The sequence below is a fragment of the Platichthys flesus genome, chromosome 7, assembly GCF_949316205.1.
Source record: "Platichthys flesus chromosome 7, fPlaFle2.1, whole genome shotgun sequence".
In the NCBI taxonomy this organism is placed as follows: Eukaryota; Metazoa; Chordata; class Actinopteri; order Pleuronectiformes; family Pleuronectidae; genus Platichthys; species Platichthys flesus.
Window position 1 is genome coordinate 11994672 of NC_084951.1, and position 6963 is coordinate 12001634.

Consider the following 6963-nt stretch of genomic DNA (forward strand, 5'->3'; position numbering starts at 1 on the left):
GAGAGAGAAACCATAGACTGAGACGAGAGGAGAGAAGGAGAGAGGCAAAGAAGGATGGGAACCCAAAAAATGGTACGACGTTCTAATTATGGCATGCCCGGACATAGACGGCAATGCCGGGGCGCATGTACACACATGCTCCAAAACACCTTGTGAAGGCCTGCACTAAGTAAACACTGTCTGGTCTGAGAGAGAGCGAGAGAGAGAGAGAGAGAGAGAGAGAGAGAGAGAGAGAGAGAGAGAGAGAGAGAGAGAGGTAAAAAGGAAAACACATGAAAGTATAGATCAAGGGTCAGACCCTTGCACCCATTATTGTATATCAATACAGCTCTACATCAACAGTTTGTCTTTTAAAAACAGAGACTCCTGAACACCGATGGACGCAGAAATCATTGACCCAGGATGATCTGAGTAAATGGTTTGTTAAATGGTTTAGTTTAACTGTAAACTGTTTTTTTTTATTCACATTCGTTTAGAATCTAAAACCCAACCAAGCCCAGAGAGTATTTACGATTACTTAATAAATAAACGTGTTTAAAATTTTACATTTAATTACTCTAATTTGTGGGTAGAATTTAATTTAGACTGGATGTGCTGGAACTTGTCTTAATTTACCTATTTTATGGATGTTATAAAACCATAAGCTGAATTCATATCCTCAGTTCACCTGGACATCCTGTCCCTGAGCGCTTATTTGTGTTTTCAACCTCAGAAACTACAACAAAGTTACACAAGGATATGTAAACTTCATGCTAGAGTTCATGAGCTGAAAGCAAAGGGACAGGTCAGTGTCCTCGACTTGACGCAAACAGTATAGGTTGAATGTGGACGCATGCATCTGTGGGGGCTGAGAGTCCAAAAACTTCTAATCTATGATAGATTTATGCTTTACTTTCTGGTGTTGCAGCCTAATATCAGTGACAACGCTAAATCACTCATCACATGCAGCGGCGAAACGATTAGTCCATTAATCGTAAAGTTAATCAATTGAAGAGTGGTTGGGAAAAAATGGAAAAATGCCTCACTTGTTTAAATTGTTTTATGTTTTGCTTTCTTCGTAATGTATGTACAAGTGTCTTAAATGTGTCATATGTGGTGGAGAAAGGTGGGATAACTGTGGCATTTGCTACATATATACCATTATAAGAAAAGTATGAGAGTGAGATCCTCTGCTGATGTTACCTTTCTGAGAAGTATATAAATAGCCTATTCTGAGTGCTCCCTCCATTAAATGACTTTTCACGCTTTACTATTTTTGAAGAAGAGCTATAGTAAAAGGGACTTTAAGGGCAAATTGTAAGTCCAGGTGTGTGTGTGTCGACAACAGAAAACACTTGACACTTGGGGCATGCACACTGTCACACAAACACATGCACTCACAGGTGTGCTTGGACTTAATGTCTCAACTTGATCTGCAACAAGTTGAAACAGGGCTACAAACCTCCGCTGCAACCACGTGTGTGTGTGTGTGTATGTGTGTGCGTGTGTGTATGTTTGTGTGTGTGTGAGCGCTTAAGCTTCCCATCCCAACAGAGTCTGATGTCCCCTGTGGGCAGCCATCCTGTTAGCTGCCACTCAGGGCCGAGCTTTAACGGCTAAGAACATTTAGAAGCATAGATAAGGGAGCAACAACAGCCCTCACTTGTCAAGATGAGTGAAACATTATTGGCTGATTACAAAGAGAGCATCAACATGCTAAACTGAAGCCTATGGTGTAATTAAAACATGGCACAGATGTGTTTTACCACCCAGACACACATGCTAGTGTGTGGCTCTTTTGAAAATAAAGAAACAACCTGACCAAAACGAAAAGTGAGGCCGCATAAATTAATGACATGGCATCATGAGAAAGCTGGTGCATGGCTAAACCTCACAAGCTATGTTAAATGGAGGTGGGGATGAGAGGAGGTAAAATGTGGAGAGATGTGGAAGAAGGTTGCCCCCTGTTGGGAATACTTGGAAAGGAGCAGCAACAGGATGCATCATTAAGCTGTCCACAACCTGAAGAACATTATATTCTATAAAGTTCATGTGAATAGTTATGTTTTAGAATCACATTATCAAAGTTAATTTATTATTACTTCATAGTTAATGTGAGCGTAAAATGAAGTTAAAGCAGAGTGAACTAAACCTGGAGCAGAATGTGCCAGGGGCGTTTTTAAAGTCCATGTTTACTCATGAACATACAATTTTAAATTCACGTTGGCCACTTCTTATGCACGCAAGAAAAATAACGCAATCCTGACTTTCAAACATCAACTCACTCTCACACTGCATGATGAGGGATCAGATAATATATTCACTTGCATCACATGTTTGACTGCCCCTGAATGGAAACAGGGATCATGAGCCAAAGCCAAGGTTCATCAACATTACAAGCAAAACTCTACACTTCTCTGAAACATTAAACAGCTTCACTATCAGACCACAACATTTTCAAAACCAGCCTGAATGTTTCCACAACAAAATCCATTCCATATTGTTCACTTACCACACCATACAGCATCTTAAGGCTCCTAACCGGTGAGATGGGGTGTATCTACGACGTCTCCGACCCGGCTCTTATAGGACTCGCACTGTGCTGTGGTCAAACGTGGCTGAAAGAGTCAAGCTCTCCACGGCCAGATGGCCTCGGTGTGGAGCGGCACATGATGGAGGATACAGAACACATCCAGCCTCCCTTCTCCTTCACTTGTTACCCCCGCCTGACTGGGCCTTCTACACTGGCCTCGCATCTAACAACAAATGCCCCCCCCCCCCCCCCTCCTCTCTCTTTTTCTGTCATGACTATTCATTAACCAAGTCAGGCAGGCCCAGACTTGCCCACTTACAGATTAGATCCTACCAATATTACACATCAGTAGGGGAAGGAAACATAGGTGTGTTTGGGAGGGACCCAGGGATTTCCTATTTGACAAGCAGAGATTTATAGAGGTTCCGGAATCAATTGGGTATATCAGTGTGTTCCTGCCCAAACTCTTTATCTGATTTTAGGCTCAGGAAATTACTTTGGTGTTAAATTTAAGAAAACAAAATATAAATTGCACTTATAGCAACAAAAATGAGAAGGTGCATACACCTGCAAAAATGTGCGCATGTTTGTTAATGCGTACACACACACACACATACACACACAAACACACACACACACACTCACACACTCACACACTCACACACGCACACAAACACACGTTTAATTAGCCCTTCCCCAACTCAAACACACACACTACCCCCTCAGTCCCTACAGGCAGCTCAGCAGGGAGACAGATGGAGGGAAAAGGCTGCAGAGGAGAGGGAATCTACAGGGGAGGGAATCTCCTGCACACTGGAGGGAAAACAGTGGAAGATGGCACCAAAAAAATTTGAAAGAAGGAGGGATGTGTGTGTGTGTGTGTGTGTGTGTTTGTGCTTGTTTGTGCAAAGCTTGACCCACAAACTGAACCGCAATGGGAGCCCACATTCTTACCATCACATTGTCGTTCATGTCCCTCATATGGTAGACGTCCATGGAGACTTCGGCAGCGCTGCAGTGGCTCCCCGGGGTGCTGGTGGAGGGCACCGGCCGCTCACCTGGCTGGCTGCCTGGTGGGAGCTCAAAGTAGGTGCTGTCCGGCTCCCTTTGAACACACAAACACCGTGGATACAAGATGGTCAAAGGGATGTTGCCAAAAAAGGATAGTAGCACAAAGGTGGGTCTTTGTGTCTCATATGTCAATACAAAATATTCATTTAACCTACATCTATTTATTTTGGGACTGTTTGGTTTTTCAGACAGGCAAAGAGAAAATAAAAGTCTTTATACCACAATAGTTTTACATCCCTAAATCCTAGATGTTTGAGATTAACAAAAGTGGCTGAAGAAGCAGATATCTTTTCACATTGTGATTTTGACTATGTTTGCAACACTGAAACACTGATCCGTCTAACATTCTATTAATGGAGTTTAAGTACTGAAATGATGCATTGTCTGGACTAGTATTGAGTTTGGAATAATCTGTTTGCTTATAAAATAATCTCTCAGGTGATTACAGAAGCATGTGTCTGACACGTCTTACTTTTTGATTAAAAAAAACATTATGTCATGCGGGGAATAGGTTAATCACTGCATGGAAAGTAAAACGGTGATCAGCAGATGTTGTTAACACTCACAGGGAACTCCACAGGTGTTCAAAGGTGCCTCCCTCTTCAGTGACAGTGGACTGGGACATCTTAAAGGATGGGTAGTCTGGTGAGGGACAGATCACTCTGCAGAGCACACACACATGCACACACACACACACACACACACACACACACACACACAATAGTGTTTTTATTAATAAGGTAGTGAAACAAATCATTTTCAATAAAACGAACTCAGTGTTTTAATCAGTGCTCAAAAAGAATCATCTCACACGCACGCACCGACACAAACACGCACGCACGCGCACACACACACACACACACACACACACACACACACACACACACACACACACACACACACACACACAAACACATCCAGGTGTGATCACACCAATGTAGTTCCAGTAAGGTGGCACAGGGTGTCAGGGGGCCTGGGCGTGCCCGGACCTGCCGGCCTCGTCACCGTCTCACTCCGAGGGGAAGCTCCCTCCCTCCCCTCAGCAGAGTCGCAACACCCCCCCCCCCTCCCTCCCTCTTGTCTCTAAATAACACAGCACCTTCAACGCAACTCATGCAAAAGCAGCTTATTGCACCTCCATCGCCTGACAGAAAACTTGTCCAAGATATGCACAGTCAATGGATACATCTGCAATGAAGACATCCGGGGCCTCATTGTGGGGGACTCAATCCAAAACTTATCGGAACTGTCAGTAAAATGGAGAATGAAAAAGGGCAGCAGGCCTACCGCGTAATGCCGATCAATTCACGTCCTCCACCCCAGTGGGACGTGCTGATCAAGAAGCAGCAGTAAACCCTGTCGGATACGCGGTTCTGTACTTTGCGTATCAAAGTTTGTTATAGTCACAGTGGCGCACCGCAGCAGCGTCGCATCTCCTTAGTAACCCCTGCGAAGGAGTGCGCCAGTTTGTGCGTAGTGTTAAAGACGCATCAGCCCTTAATTCAAAACACTTCCTTTATGTGATTTTCTGTCAATTCATCGTTACTCTAAGTGACCCCGAGAGTTTAAGTGGTCCTCTATGAACTGCAATCTTATCTCTTACCGTTTCACTTTGGTCTGCATCGATTAGAGATATGCAGCTTTGGAAACATCTGAAGTGATGTTGACTGTTGAACAAAGGCTGTCAGGTTCATCTCAGTAAGTTTTCAGACATGATCCATTGGACGTGACGACCAGATAAATATTTGGGACACACATGCACGGTTAAAGGGGCCTGCAGTACACCATTCAGGCCACGTGGTTCCCGCTGTTCCCCTGCTGCCTGCCGCCGCGCAAATCAGCACCTGATTCCAAGCTCGTCCCGTGGTGCCGCCTCTTCAGACCCCAGAGCAGCTCCAGTGTTAACGCAGGGGATCTGACCTCAGCAGCTTCACTGAGATTTCCACACGCACCACAGGACTGTCCTCTCATACCCTGACCACACATAACCACAAGCCTTGTGATCTGTATCTAAAATACATTTAAAACTGAGAACATACAGGAAGGGAAACCATATTATATATATATATATATATATATATATATTATCCACAGAATGATGGATATCTATAGATAGATAGATAGATAAGTAGATAAGTAGATAGATAGATAGATAGATTGATAGATAGATAGATAGATAGATAGATAGATAGATAGATAGATAGATAGATAGATAGATATTTAGAGTGAAAGACAGACATATAGATAGATAGATAGATAGATAGATAGATAGATAGATAGATAGATAGATAGATAGATATTTAGAGTGAAAGACAGACATATAGATAGATAGATAGATAGATAGATAGATAGATAGATAGATAGATAGATAGATAGATAGATAGATAGATAGATAGATAGATAGATAGATAGATAGATAGATAGATAGATAGATAGATAAATAGAGAGATAGATAGATAATTCTGACCCTGATTTCTGATCGAGTAATATAGTCTTTTTCAGTTTCAACCAGAATTTGCATGGCGCCACATAGTCAATGATAAAAAACATATTGAAACACTTCAATGTAAATTTCAATTAAGTATTTATTTACAACACCTCCTCTTGTGTCTCTGATGTTCACCTGTCTCTACTTTGTGTCTCCACTCCCAGGTTACGGCACCCATGACAACACACACACACACACGCACATTGCTTCCCGAGGGCCAGTTTATGAAAGAGAATATAGAGTCCCAAGCGAGTAGAAATTAATTTTAACATAACCTCCTCAGCCCCAAGTGATATATTTAATAAGAGGTTGGTAGTTATGTATGTATCATCATTGGAGGTCGCTCGTTAACCCTAAACACACAGCATCGAAATGTATTAAAAAAAGACAAATAACGGAAAAGAGAAAGCATTATAAGATAATCCTAATTACTCAACATTTTACAAACGTTTATCACTAGATGTCATGTTATTGATAACTGGCTACATGTCAACATAAACAATAAAAAGCTTGAATAAAATGGGGAAAAATTGAAATCTTTATAGGACGATTTCTAAGGCCTACATTATTATTTAGACATTTTCATACAATTGTATTTATAATAACCTACTGTTTTTTAGATACTATTAAGAACAGACCAGAAACGGTCATTAACAATTACCCTAAACACGATCTGCTGCAAAAGCAAATCAATAAAATAATCAGAGCGATTTTAAAATGAAATACAGTTTTAACAAATGGAATCAAATAGGTTTGACCATTTCTAAAATGTAGCTTGTTTAGAATATTTTTTTAGATCAGTGTATTTTTGTAAAACAAATGCTGACAAACTAGGCCCGCTTCAAAACTTAATTAAAAAAAAACCTATTTCATCTGATAATAAATCCCCACA